The sequence below is a fragment of the Amphiprion ocellaris genome, chromosome 1 (assembly GCF_022539595.1).
Source record: "Amphiprion ocellaris isolate individual 3 ecotype Okinawa chromosome 1, ASM2253959v1, whole genome shotgun sequence".
Classification (NCBI taxonomy): Eukaryota; Metazoa; Chordata; class Actinopteri; family Pomacentridae; genus Amphiprion; species Amphiprion ocellaris.
Window position 1 is genome coordinate 11,964,226 of NC_072766.1, and position 12,905 is coordinate 11,977,130.

The window sequence follows — 12,905 nt, forward strand, 5'->3', positions numbered from 1 at the left end:
GAAGTAAGACTGCATGCATCTGTAGCTGTTGAACTACTGAAGGCATTGATCAACTTATTGATACATGTACTGGTATAAATAAAGCAAACTATTTCTTAATGGAGCTGTCTACTGTCTGACAAATAAGCCAAAACATGTCATTTAAATTAAAAAAAGGAAAAATGACATGCACACGAAGAAATTCTGTAGAGAGAAGCAAAATACTAAAACTGTGAATAAATGCGCTTGTCACAACTGTGGTTAAGTTCGTACTAGATGTGCATTTAAACATTCTGCTTCTGTATCTTCACTTTCATTTCCATGGCTCTCCTGCAGTGTCTTGTGTAGCCATTTATTGATTAGGTCAACATACGTACAGTTATTTTAACAGGTCGGCAAAAGCATTGCAAGGTTTCTGTTTGTTCTATATTGAATAGAAAAAAATAAAAACACTGTTTATGTCAATCATAGATAGGTCAGAGGACTTCATCACAATGGCTGCTTCTCACAAAGACACAGTCTTAGATTGTATAAGGTTCCAAAGAAGAATGGAGGGAACAGAAAAACTGTAGATGAGGGCCTCGTTCAAGAATAACTGACACAAGAGGCTTGTAATAAGGACCTTGAGGTCCCATTTTCATTCTTATTCCCACAAGCCAAGGACATTAAGCAGTGTTTTCACTGCAAATCTGCAGAATTGCCTCAATCAGGGCCAGAACAAAGGGAGGAAATATGCCTTTTAGAGCTAACAGCCTTTTATGCCTTTTACTTCTCAGAACTTTCATAGGATTGCCTTCTTGTGTGTCGGCTCGGAGAAAAAGGTTCATTAAGACGAATTTCTTATTTCTCTTTAAATTTCTCGATGTGGTGGACAGAAATATTAGTCAATCTGTGCAGGAACTACAAAAAAAAAAAAAAACTGACTTGCTCTTTGGCAAAGCTTATTTGTTATATCTGCGCTTATTATACCAGCCACAGTGAAGATGTGCAGAATCAAACAGAATTGAGTGAAGAATATGAACGAGGCACAAGATGGAGAGAGATGATGGGCAAGGTTAAGAAGTAAATAAAATATAAAGGTTTGGAGAAAGTGAGATGGGGCCATACAGAAGGAGACATGGGGAAAACATAAAGACTGGTTTGACTATAACACCAGTCATTACATAAGCAGCATTTTGCCAACATAGATAAAGGCCCTGATTTCAGTACTGGGGTAACAACAGGGAGGACAGAATTAAGGCAAACCGAATATGTCAAGAAAAAGTTTTTACTTACAATTGATCAGACTCTTTATATCAAGATATGCATTCTTATTATTATGAGACTTAAGAAACTGCAAAAGACTAGAAAAAACTGGCAGGGGAAATGCTTTGGATATAATTTACATAGTTTTTTATTTTGTGTCATGGATTTTTCTACTCTAACAACACGTAGTGGCAGAATACAAAGGAGGTGTGGCGGAGACTGTTTTGAGGGTGGACTTTGGGCAGTAGAGACGAGCGTTATAAACAGCGTCACTTAAAAGTGATGTAGACGGGTACTTCTCAGAGACATATGTACAAGGATCTACTGTAATTGAAGTTGTGGTGAGGACAGAATGAGAGAACTTAATAAGACAAACATCCGGAAGACTGAGACGAGGAACTGAGATAAGAGAGAATAAACAGATAAATCTAAACACTCGAAGTAAACTAGCCGTCTTCTAGTCGTGGAGACAGAGCTTTCTGATGTACAGCAGTGACAGGAAACACTGATATCTGAAGAGGCCAAAAACTGTGGTTACTTAATTGTTGAACACACATTTGTGTTTGAATATATAACTGAGACATACGTACACTCAGCTGCCACTTTATTTGGGATACCTGTGGAATTTAATGCAATCTAATCCAACGGCCCTTCCACAGATTCTGTCTTTATGATGCCCTTAAGGTTTGGTGATAATTTTACTTTTTCACTGAGGTTATAGTAGATGGTGGCAGTGTAGTGGACTGTGTTGTATTTAAAAATGTTCCTAATATTTAGCCCACCTTATGTATGCTACCAGGGTGGACAAAATACAAGCAGAAAGAAAAAAAAATCAAAGAAAGCAAAGGCTACACAGCTGCTCCACTTATCTCCTCACAGTTGCATCTTGGTTTATCATTATTTGTAGAACTGACCGTATGTAAAGAATCGACATGGAAGGGAGCGGTGTCCTCAAAAAATCTGCCATAGTAATAGTATTCTAGTAAAAAGTGAAACTAAATAATAGAGTTTCTTGTTTGCAGGAAAACATGTCACTTCTCATGGCCTTCATTCCATATAACACTCAAAAAATGATTTACAACAATTTCTCACCACTGTTTTGTAATTTCCATCCATCATTTATTATTGAAGAAGGGAATCAAAAGAAGAAAGGGAAGCATTGCCTTTGGCAGCATCAAAAAGACTTGTGCTAGACACCACCCACAACTTTTGCTTCTCCATACCCTCATCCTTTCACAGCAAGTAACTTTTTAGACACTCTCAGAACAGGTCGACAAGATGGCAGGTCTGCTATCTTTTGTTCTTTTCACTTTTATAACATATCTCTGGTGATTTTTCTGGTTTTAAATGTTTTCATAATGATTTCAATGGTAATCAAACTTTGAAAAATAAAGATAGAAAGAAAAGGAAACACAAAAACAATAAAAGAAAGAATTAAACAAGTTATAACAACTTTACCATGTTTTGGGTATATTCTGTATAAAACTGTATAGTAAAATTAAACTTCTTTTTACTTTTAGTCCACAACCAGATTACCAAAACATCATGACCATGTACAGACTACTATGTTTTCCGATTTGACAATTGTTTCATAACAGTTCTTGTACAGATCTGGAATCAGTCGGTCCTTGTGCTGGTAACAGGTAAAAGTAAGCAGTGGTTTGTCCCATTGGCAGTGGTCCATGGGAAAAAAAAAACAATCAGTTGGTTACAGTGTGTGCTGGGTGAAGTGCTGGAACAAGTCTCATCCATGGTAATCAAACTTAGAGGATCTGTATTTAATATTTTGGTGGCAGATATTACACATCAAATCCTCAGAGGTCTTGGCAGGATGGAGCTGTTTTGGTGCCACACAACTATTTAGACAGGAGGTCACAATATTTTCCCTCATCAGTGTATATAAGAATGCCAAAAGCCAGCATTTTTTAAAATCTTTTTATCCTTGCAAGGACATTGATTATTGTACAGGAAAAAAATGTGTCTTTTAAAGAAAAATTAATTTTATTTTTTTTGTCCAAACTTATCAGATTCAAATGATAAGTAAGAGTAAAAAATAGAGATGATTTATATGGTAATGGAAGCTGAGACAGCAATATGTATGCATCTGCATGATGGATATGTCATGTCAGACAGGACAAGGTTAGGGAGACACTGCTTTGAATGGCCCCCACAGAAGCAGAAGGTGGTGGTGCATCTCTCAAAGACACCCTGGAAATCCTTCTTCATAAAAGCGCCTCCGTGTCCTTTTGTAATCCTGCTCTGTATTATCAGTACGTTGCAGCTAAGTGTTGCAATTAGGCCAGCCTTTTTCATGCAAATCAATTTGACGGCACAACAATCAGTTAGTTATGCTAGCTCTTGCTCTCTCATTCTCCACTCTGTACTTCTCCACTCCCATGCCCTCTCTCTCCCTTCTACCTCATTTTCTCTGGCATTTGCAGAGGTTGCTACATTTGCATTATTTATCATACAAGGTTAGAATATGCATCACTCAAAGCAAGGGTGTATTATTAGTTATAGGGTTATTAGTGCCATACAACAAATGTTAAATACAAAATGCAGTCATTTGCCTCACTCATGCTTGAATACATCCCCAAAATATAACAGGATCATACTGCATTGTAGCTTTTCAAATCAAACAAAGAATAATGGAGGAGGTCCAAGTTCTACAAATTTCCTGATTTACAAATTGCACTCCTTCCTTCTCTGAGTGCGGAGTCCTGATACTGAGCATCCAGGTAGCCAGATCATCAATTTAGTAAACTAATGCAAGTAGCAGACATACTACACTTCACAATTGTCAGTAACTTCTCAAAACTTGATTTCAGGATTTCAGTCAAACACAAACACACAACTAAACTGCATGACCGGCTCTCATAAATGTACATGTCTGAAGCCATTCAAACACAAGGACCCACATACATTATGATGCATGTGTTGTTGAAACGTTGGTCACTGAGAATATTAATAGACATCATTTGCTCATAGGAGGAGTCCCATCAAAGTCCTGCATAGACTTGAGCTACTATGATCGATAGATGCGGCTTTATTACCATTAAAAAGTAATTTATAAGACAAATGGGGGACAAGATTTTTGAATTATTGTTACTTTATAACACACTGAATCTGGAGTTAACATTGCAAACATGCTTGTGATTTGCAGTTGTGACTACCGCTGTTTGCTGCAGATTTCATTCTTTGCTTCTTGTAAGTCAATATGACCATAGATGTTTCACATATACATTTATGCATATTGTGTGTGTGTGTGTCACATGTGATCAGAAGGCCTTTTAGTCTCATTAACATTCCAGCCTCCTATAAAAATGATCTAAATTCTTCTTTTCATCAAAGTCCTTAGTTAAGCACAGAGGCAAGATGGGGAGACAGCCTGGTAAAATCAGAAGGAAATAACTGCATGTGATCTTTTTTCTAAGGGTCAAATAAATTAAATCTGACAGAAAAATATCGAGGGAGAATTTAAAAGAGATAAAAAAAAGAGCTGTGGGCGAGAGATGAGAGAGAGACACTATGAGTGAGTTAGGGGGAGAGAGAGAGGAAGACAGAAACAAAGAAGAAGCTGCAGGATGGTCTGTATGCCTTTAAACTGAAGTCTCAATCTCACGTAGTTTTGTTCCTTAAAAGGAAATCAGAGGGCTTAGCTGAGGCATTGCCTTGAAAGTCATGAATAAACATTGGATTGCCTTTCTGTGCATGCATCATACATCACAAGATGACACTACCTAATGGAGGAGGAATACTCGCCCTCCGACACATGAAAAGGCAGTGAAATTACCCACCAAACCATGCAGCCGCATGGTTCTAAAATGGACCGCTGAGGGAGGAAAAGGGAGGGGCTAATAGGGAGAAAGGAGGAGTACTGCGAAAAGGAATCTCCTACTAAAGTGGATCCCCTGTGATAACCGCACTCTGCACTCGCGAGTCTGTGTTCAATGCAGGAAAAAATAAGATCTTGTGCAATAACCATTTACAATTATGATGGAAATGTGGCTCCTTCTGGATGTCTCCAGGGGCTATTTCCAAATTCCTGTCCTCCCTTCGCCATCCTATCATTTCTGCAGGTGTTGATTCTAATAGCACATTAAGAAGTGGTTTCCATTTAAGACCAGGCATTTAACAAAATAAAAGTGTTATTATTCTAGGGTCAACGGGAAATAAATTACATTTATCAGTGTGTCTCAGTGCAAAGAGTGAGACTGCCATGAGAGGTGGGACACTTATGATAGAAAAATGTCCTCTGCTACTTGCAAAGAAGGTCAGCTGATAAGAGTAGTCACCCAGCTCACACTGTGCCATATCCCAGACTGGACATACAAGCAGAAGTCCTGCATACAGTGAAAAAGGCAGAGGTAGACAAATGTAAAATAAAGAGAAAGAACACACAACCAGGAACTAGAAGCAAGTCAACAGTGAACGGAGTAGAGTATAAGAGTCAGTCAGTTCAGCATATTTGGATGCAGTGTTGCAATGTAACAGGGCATCACAAAGCCTGCTAATAGGAAATTGAGTCAACAGTGATTCCACTGCAAATGTTCCCCACTGTGCAAATTTTGAAAATGTACTTTCAAAAATGGATCGATGATTGCATTCCTAAAAAGCAAACTCCCTCCTCTTTCCATAATTAATCACTGTGTTTCTTTTAACATGTTTGCTGTTTTAAACTAAATATAACAAAATATCAGAAAATGTCTGATAAAAATCCAGTTGGAAACACTTGTGGTAATGTGTCCATGAATAATTTGTGGTAGAGGTATGGAGAACAGACATCATTTTGAGCTCACGCATGTCCTGCATTTCCTATCTACAAGCGTGAATGCATCAACTGCAGAGAGCCTAAGGCAACTATGCCCGGGACATTTCCACAGAGGATCACTTGGAAAATATCCATCAGAGGGAGATACTAATTAGAGCGAGTCCATGTATGTATATGTATGTGAGTGTATGCCTGTGCATGTGCGTGTTGGGGCAGAGGGATGTACACCTAGCCAGGCGTGAGAGCAGTGTTGTGCAGCCGAGTGCAGTAATTTCTTTGATCATTTTTAATGGCCATTCTTTCATGTGAGGCTGCCGCTCACACACAGCTCCCTGCAGGTGTCATCTCATTCCTTCAGTTGTGGGATTAGTATGCGGCAGGCAATAAAAAGCCAGGCCATTACACTGTGCAGCACACATACATAATCTCAACACAGTGGGATCATTACCTTTTCAAAGGATGATATCAGCTCACAGTCTACAGAGAGACACAAAGAAAGTGATAGAAGCTGAGCAGAAGAGGAAAAGGAACCAAAAGGAGACATAAATAAAGAGGCAGCAAACCTTAGTTGCAGTGTGGGTTGGAGGGGTTACAGAAAGCTCTATCAATCAGCATTGCAAATAATGGAAGACGGGCAGGCAGGCAGGCAGTGGATGATGGTTCAGTTTCCTCTGAAGGTTAGCTTGATACTGACACAGGGGTACCTGTTGTATTCCGAAAAGAAGTAAAAACATTCTCACCTCTATCATTCCACAGTCCTCTGATAAATTATTTAGCCATTTCTTTCTTCTCAAACTTGCAATATGGTTCCCTACTTATTTCATCTTTCCTTATTAAATTTCAGATATTCTGACACGGTGACAAAAAAGGGCAGACAGGTGCCGCACCAAACCAACACTAAAAGTGAATGTTAAGATTCCACAACAGTCCATCTATCACAAACGGGGAAAAAAAGCCTGCCATCTCTGTGCCACAAGTGAGCAAGCTGAGCACTGGAGTGGCACTCTGGCTGTGGCAAAATTTCTAACAGATCACCTCTACAGCCCCACACATACTGCACTCTACACACCAAACACCAGTTTCCACCAGAAACTAAAAAGCTCTCCATGAGGGCAAAGCGTCTCCCCTACTGTACCTTTCACAAAATCCTGCAAAAGCGTAAATTGAGCTGACAGATAAAAGGTCTTTAAAATCAACAAAGAAAACATTTTCATGATATGTGACTCTGAATAACCCAGCATGTTGTTTCATTATTCATAGTTCTCAGGAGGATCTGAAAAGTTGAGAAAGACTGTTGGCTCATCTCATCCATGCTCATACTGTATCTCCCATGGTGGTCTGAACCTGGTGCAGCTTACACAGTTTTTATCTATTCATTCAACTCCTATAATTTGCTAAAGCCTTTCGTCCACAGAAAGGCTGCTCATGTATGTATTGTAGTATATGTATACGTGCATGTATGCAGACTGAGGTTCATAGATGTTTCCAAGGCATTTTTAAACAGATCAAGGATTTCAAATACATTAGCATTATTATTTTTTTCAATACCAATTGCTAAGAAGATTTCCAAAAGCTGAATCAAAAATTTTTGAAATGGTAAATACAGGCAGGGTTAGGGTTAGTGTATTTATTTTATCAGACATATGGAAAAGGTCGAGTCTCTTTAAGATGTACTGATGTCTCTGTATCAAAACCAAAATATCAATCAGGGATATGTGTTTTATTTTGTCATGTGCTTGTTGGTCCTGCTTTAGACACCTTTTAGTTTTTATAAATACTCTTTTATTACTGATCATTTTGTTTAACACATACGACTCATGTCAGTCATGACATACAGTATGAATCCTGGTCATAGTTCAGCTCTGTCTTGTTGCTCACCTTGTTGTCAGAAAAATTATATTGATCATCAGTAAAAAGGTCAACATGTGATTCAAAAGCAATCTACCGTCTTTTGCTGCAGTCAGCACAAGAGCAAAGAGTGTTAAAGAGCTGAACAAAAAATGACATAATTAAATAAATAAAAACATAAATAGGATTAAAATTAAATCTTGAAATAAACACATTTGTAAATTTCGGCTCATTATTTTCAATTATTTTGATCAAGACAAACAGTATTTTATTCTGCTTAATTTCACAACAAAAGTTAACTGCAAATCTATTCTAACAACATTGCTGCAGTTTTAAATAGGCTATTTGCATTTTGTTCAGTAAGTTGGTATTCTTTAATGTGGTAACTCGTGTTAGCGGGCCAGCATACGTTGGACTACTTAGTTAGACAAGCAGGGTAACTTGATATGCTTGTTGTCTATGTGTGTTTAATTTTAAGCTACACAGGCCATATTCAAAGTATTCAAATTTCCAAAATATGCATTTTATTGGATGCTGATTGGCATTTTAAGCCTTAGTCAGAAGCAGCATGTTTGATTTTACTCCAAACATGCTTGGACAGAAAAAGGAGGGATAAAATTAGTATATGAACGACCCATTATTAATGCAGCATAATTGTCAAGTAACTGAATACAGTAATGGAATACAACTGAATTGAAATCAAAATTTTCTTTAGCTTGAATCTAGTGACTCCAGTTCAAGCATTCTAGTAAAAAATATTTATTTTCAACTCCATAACCAGTAGTGCCATAATTCAAATATACACTATTCAAATTTAGACACTGAGCATAGTAAAGTTCTTTACACTGATAATCTCTCTTTAAATTCTAATATCAAATCAACTGATGGTGTTTAAAGCATTTGTTGTGTTCGGCAGAACTTTATGCCTTCCCGTGTACCTTTATAAAATTGGCCTTTACAAATATGGCAACTTAAGTTGGAAAAAATCCACACGGTCAAATGTTTAGTGCAATAACACTTTGTGTTTGAAAGTTCAGGATATCAGTGCTTCTTAATTTTCTGAAGTTTATTGTGAAGTGATACTTACAGTTGTGCAGGATATGTTAATCCAAATCTGTACTCCTATCCTTGAACGTCTATATGTCACATTGAACATTTTTTTACTGCAGGGATTTTTGAAAAAAATAAATAAATAAATAATAACAACACCAAATCATATTTAAAAAAAATAAACTTTCACACAGGTGTGCAGCAGCCACAGCAGACCTGAAAAAACTAAGGGCACCAATGCTGATGTGCACCCATCACATATGATGCATACACATGAGCAAAGTGCCCATTACCCAATCTCTACGTGGACACATGGTGGCCACTGATTGTCATATACATATAGTCTCAAAATCATATAGAGCTTAAATATTAAACATTTCATAAAGATAGGGTATTCATTCATGAGTAAATGCGACGGAATTGCTGTGGTTTAATGGGCAATTTGTATGGCTCAGCTATATTATAATACTAATAATCAAGTGTTAAATCAAGGCCGGACATTTAAGTGCTGAATACTTGTACTACTAATACTATTCTTTTTTTTCTCAATAATGGATGTGGACAGAAAAATGTGCAGGAAAATCTTAACTGCCTTCAAAACAATTATTAAGTTTTTACCTTTCTCATATAAATACATTTTAAGGGAAATTGATGTTTAATAATATTAGGCGTAATCAAGCTGTCAAACCACATTATCAAAGTGCATTGACTTTACAAACAGAAACAAAGAACGTTAAATTAATACCCAATTGCTAAATAAAGCTAAAGCTCAATAAAGCCATGCTAAATATTAGCAGCAGTTAGTAGCGTGTCTAAGTGTAAAGAAATCCTTTGGTTAATGTGAACAGTGTTGTAAAAAAATGTAAAAATATTGGTTCGCTTGTCATCGAATAGTTTCAGTTGGTTTATGTTTTGATAGCAGCTCTTAGCAGCGGTGTGGCTGTCAAGTGGTGGGAACATCTCTAGTATTTGCAATATTCTGGCTTGCCTTTTTGCATGGTGGTAGAGGGTGGTGAGGTGTTGTACATCTTTATATGCAGTCTGTGCAACCATTCCAATTTCAAATTGCCCAAGACTTCTACAGTGAGCATGTGGGAGCTAGAATAGGGTTGGACATTAAAGCTGAAAGTCTATCATGATACACTTTTTTTATCTTAGTCTATAATCACTGCAAATTTGTAATGGTGTATTTTAAATAAATAACTATAATAATAATTCTAATGTTGACACAACAATGAAAAACACACACAGAAATATATTCATATACACTACCAGTCAAAAGTTTGGACACACCTTCTCATTTAATGGTTTTCTTTATTTTAATGACTACATTGTAGATTCTCACTGAAGGCATAAAAACTATGAATGAACACATGGAATTATGTACTAAACAAGAAAGTGTGATATATGTCAAAACAGGTTTTATATTTTACAAAATAGCCACCGTTTGATTACTGCTTTGCACACTCTTAGTGTTCTCTACATGAGCTTTATGAGGTAGTCACCTGAAATGGTTTTCCAACAGTCTTGAAGGCGTTCCCAGAGACGCTGAGCACTTGTTGGCCCTTTTGCCTTTACTGTGCAATCCATCTCATCCCCAAACCATCTGGATTGGGTTTAGGTCAGGTGACTGTAGAGGCCAGGTCATCTGACGCAGCACTCCATCATTCTCTTCTTGGTCAAATAGTCCTTACACAGTCTGGAGGTGTGTTTGGTGTCATTGTCCTGTTGAAAAATAAATGATTGTCCAACTAAACGCATACTGGATGGGATTACATGTCGCTGCAGGATGCTGTGGTACCCATGCTGGTTCAATGTGCCTTCAATTTTGAATAAATCCCCAACAGTGTCAACATCAAAGCATCCCGGCACCATCACACCTCCTTCTCCATGCTTCACGGTGGGAACCATGCATGTAGAGAGCATCCGTTCACCTTTTCTGTGTTGCACAAAGACACGGTGGGTCGAACCAAAGATCTCAAATTTAAACTCATCAGACCAAAGCACAGATTTCCACTGGTCTAATGTCTATTTCTTGTGTTTCTGGGCCCAAATAAATCTCTGCTTGTTGCTTTTCCTTAGTAGTGATTTCTTAGCAGCCACTTGACTGTAAAGGCCTGATTGGTTCAGTCTCCTCTGAACAGTTAATGAAGAGATGTGCCTGCTACTAGAACTCTGTGTTGCATTTATTTGGACTCTAATCTGAGGTGCTGTTAACTTGCAATTTCTGAGGCTGGAGGCTCACATGAGCTGATCCTCAGCAGCAGAGTTGACTCTTGGTCTTCCTTTCCTGGGGAGGTCCTCGTGAGGCAGTTTCGTTGTTGAGCTTGATGGTTTTTGCAACTGCACTTGGGGATACATTCAAAGTTTTTGCAATGTTTCGGACTGACTGACCTTCAGTTCTTAAAGTAATGATGGACGGTTGTTTCTCTTTACTTAGCTGATTGGTTCTTGTCATAATATGGATTCTAACAGTTGTCAAAAAGGTCTTGAAAGCAACTACTCGGCCTTGCAGCCCTCAGCCTCTGCATGGCAGCCTTGAAGTGAGTGGCAAATTGCGAAGGAGCTTCATTCTCAAGGTATAACAGGCTGTTTTTAAGCCAGGCAGGGACAATGTTTGAAGTTTGCTCATGCAACCAGACTTTTTGTTTGCATCTCATGCATTTAAGTGAAACTATTACACATTGTATCGAATCATTTTCCTATTGCCATTGACTGTCTATAGTACATATTGTGATACCGAGGCCAAAGGTAGCACGTCAGCAGAAGAGGTCATACATATGCAGTTCGGTAAAATAGAACCAATGTCAAGGATCAGTCATTTGTTGTACATATCTAACCCTCTGCACTTGGTGAACCAGCACTGTGAAATAAAAGCAGATTGTGAAAAAAAAAAAGAAAATTACATTCTGAACCACTGCTGGATATGTAATATCTCTGTTACTGTAAAAATAAACAGATGAAATGTGTTTGTATATATTCATATGATTATATACGTCACAATGTCCGATTTGCAGACACTTTGGCACACACCCAGTGATGACGAGCTATAACCAGAGCCCTTCGGTGGCTTTGATGAATTAAAATCACAGGTACATAGATTGCACAAAATGATGAAAGTCTACAGTAGTCTGAGGGAACCACAATAGTTATGCAAAATTCTACTTTCCTAGAAGATTAACACTTATGTTTTCTCATCTCTCTTTAGTCTTCACTCCACAGCAAGCCTAACTCAACACAGTAATTAGTTGACTCCAGGGACAAAGGTAATGTTATTCTAAAGATTTGCATTCAGACAAAGCTGCTTAGCCCTGGTATATGTTAGTAAGCCCATTAATCACCAAGAATCTGATAATATCAATTATTTCAGTAAACAAGGAAGTGTAGATCAAGCCCTCGCCCTCCATTCAATCCCTGCATTAAATCATCACACAGATGGATTTAGCAGCTAATTGGAGTAAAATGGAGCTTTGTGAGGGATAATTGAGGATTTCTTTACAATGTGTAGCTGTGTAAGGAAAAGTACATCACGTATTTACAAGATGAGTAGGATATGTGAGTAACAGCTAATGAAGGGAGATGACTGTTCATGAAGGCACATGAACTACAGTGTAATATAATGGTTACTAGTAATGCAATATTGTTTAAAACCAGACATGAACATTTCTGAAACAGACATATGTTTCAGTTAAGCCTAACTATGCCCTTCCGGTGGATGCTTTGTTGATGCTTTTGATTTTACTGTGACCTTTTCCAAGACACAGTACGTCTTATATGGGACATAAACACTGCCAGAGGTTAAAAAAAAAAATTCTATGATTTTCACTGGGCTTTAGACCATCTATCTTCTTGCTCTTCACCACTGGCCTATTTCTAAGATAAAGTGAATTATATGAAGTAAAAACATCTCCAAGAGATGTCTGACAGGCCTTCTGATTCCCTGGGTGAATCAGGGAAGGCTCCCACTGGTCGGATAAAAGGCCTGGGTTTCTGCAGCAAATGATGCCTTTCT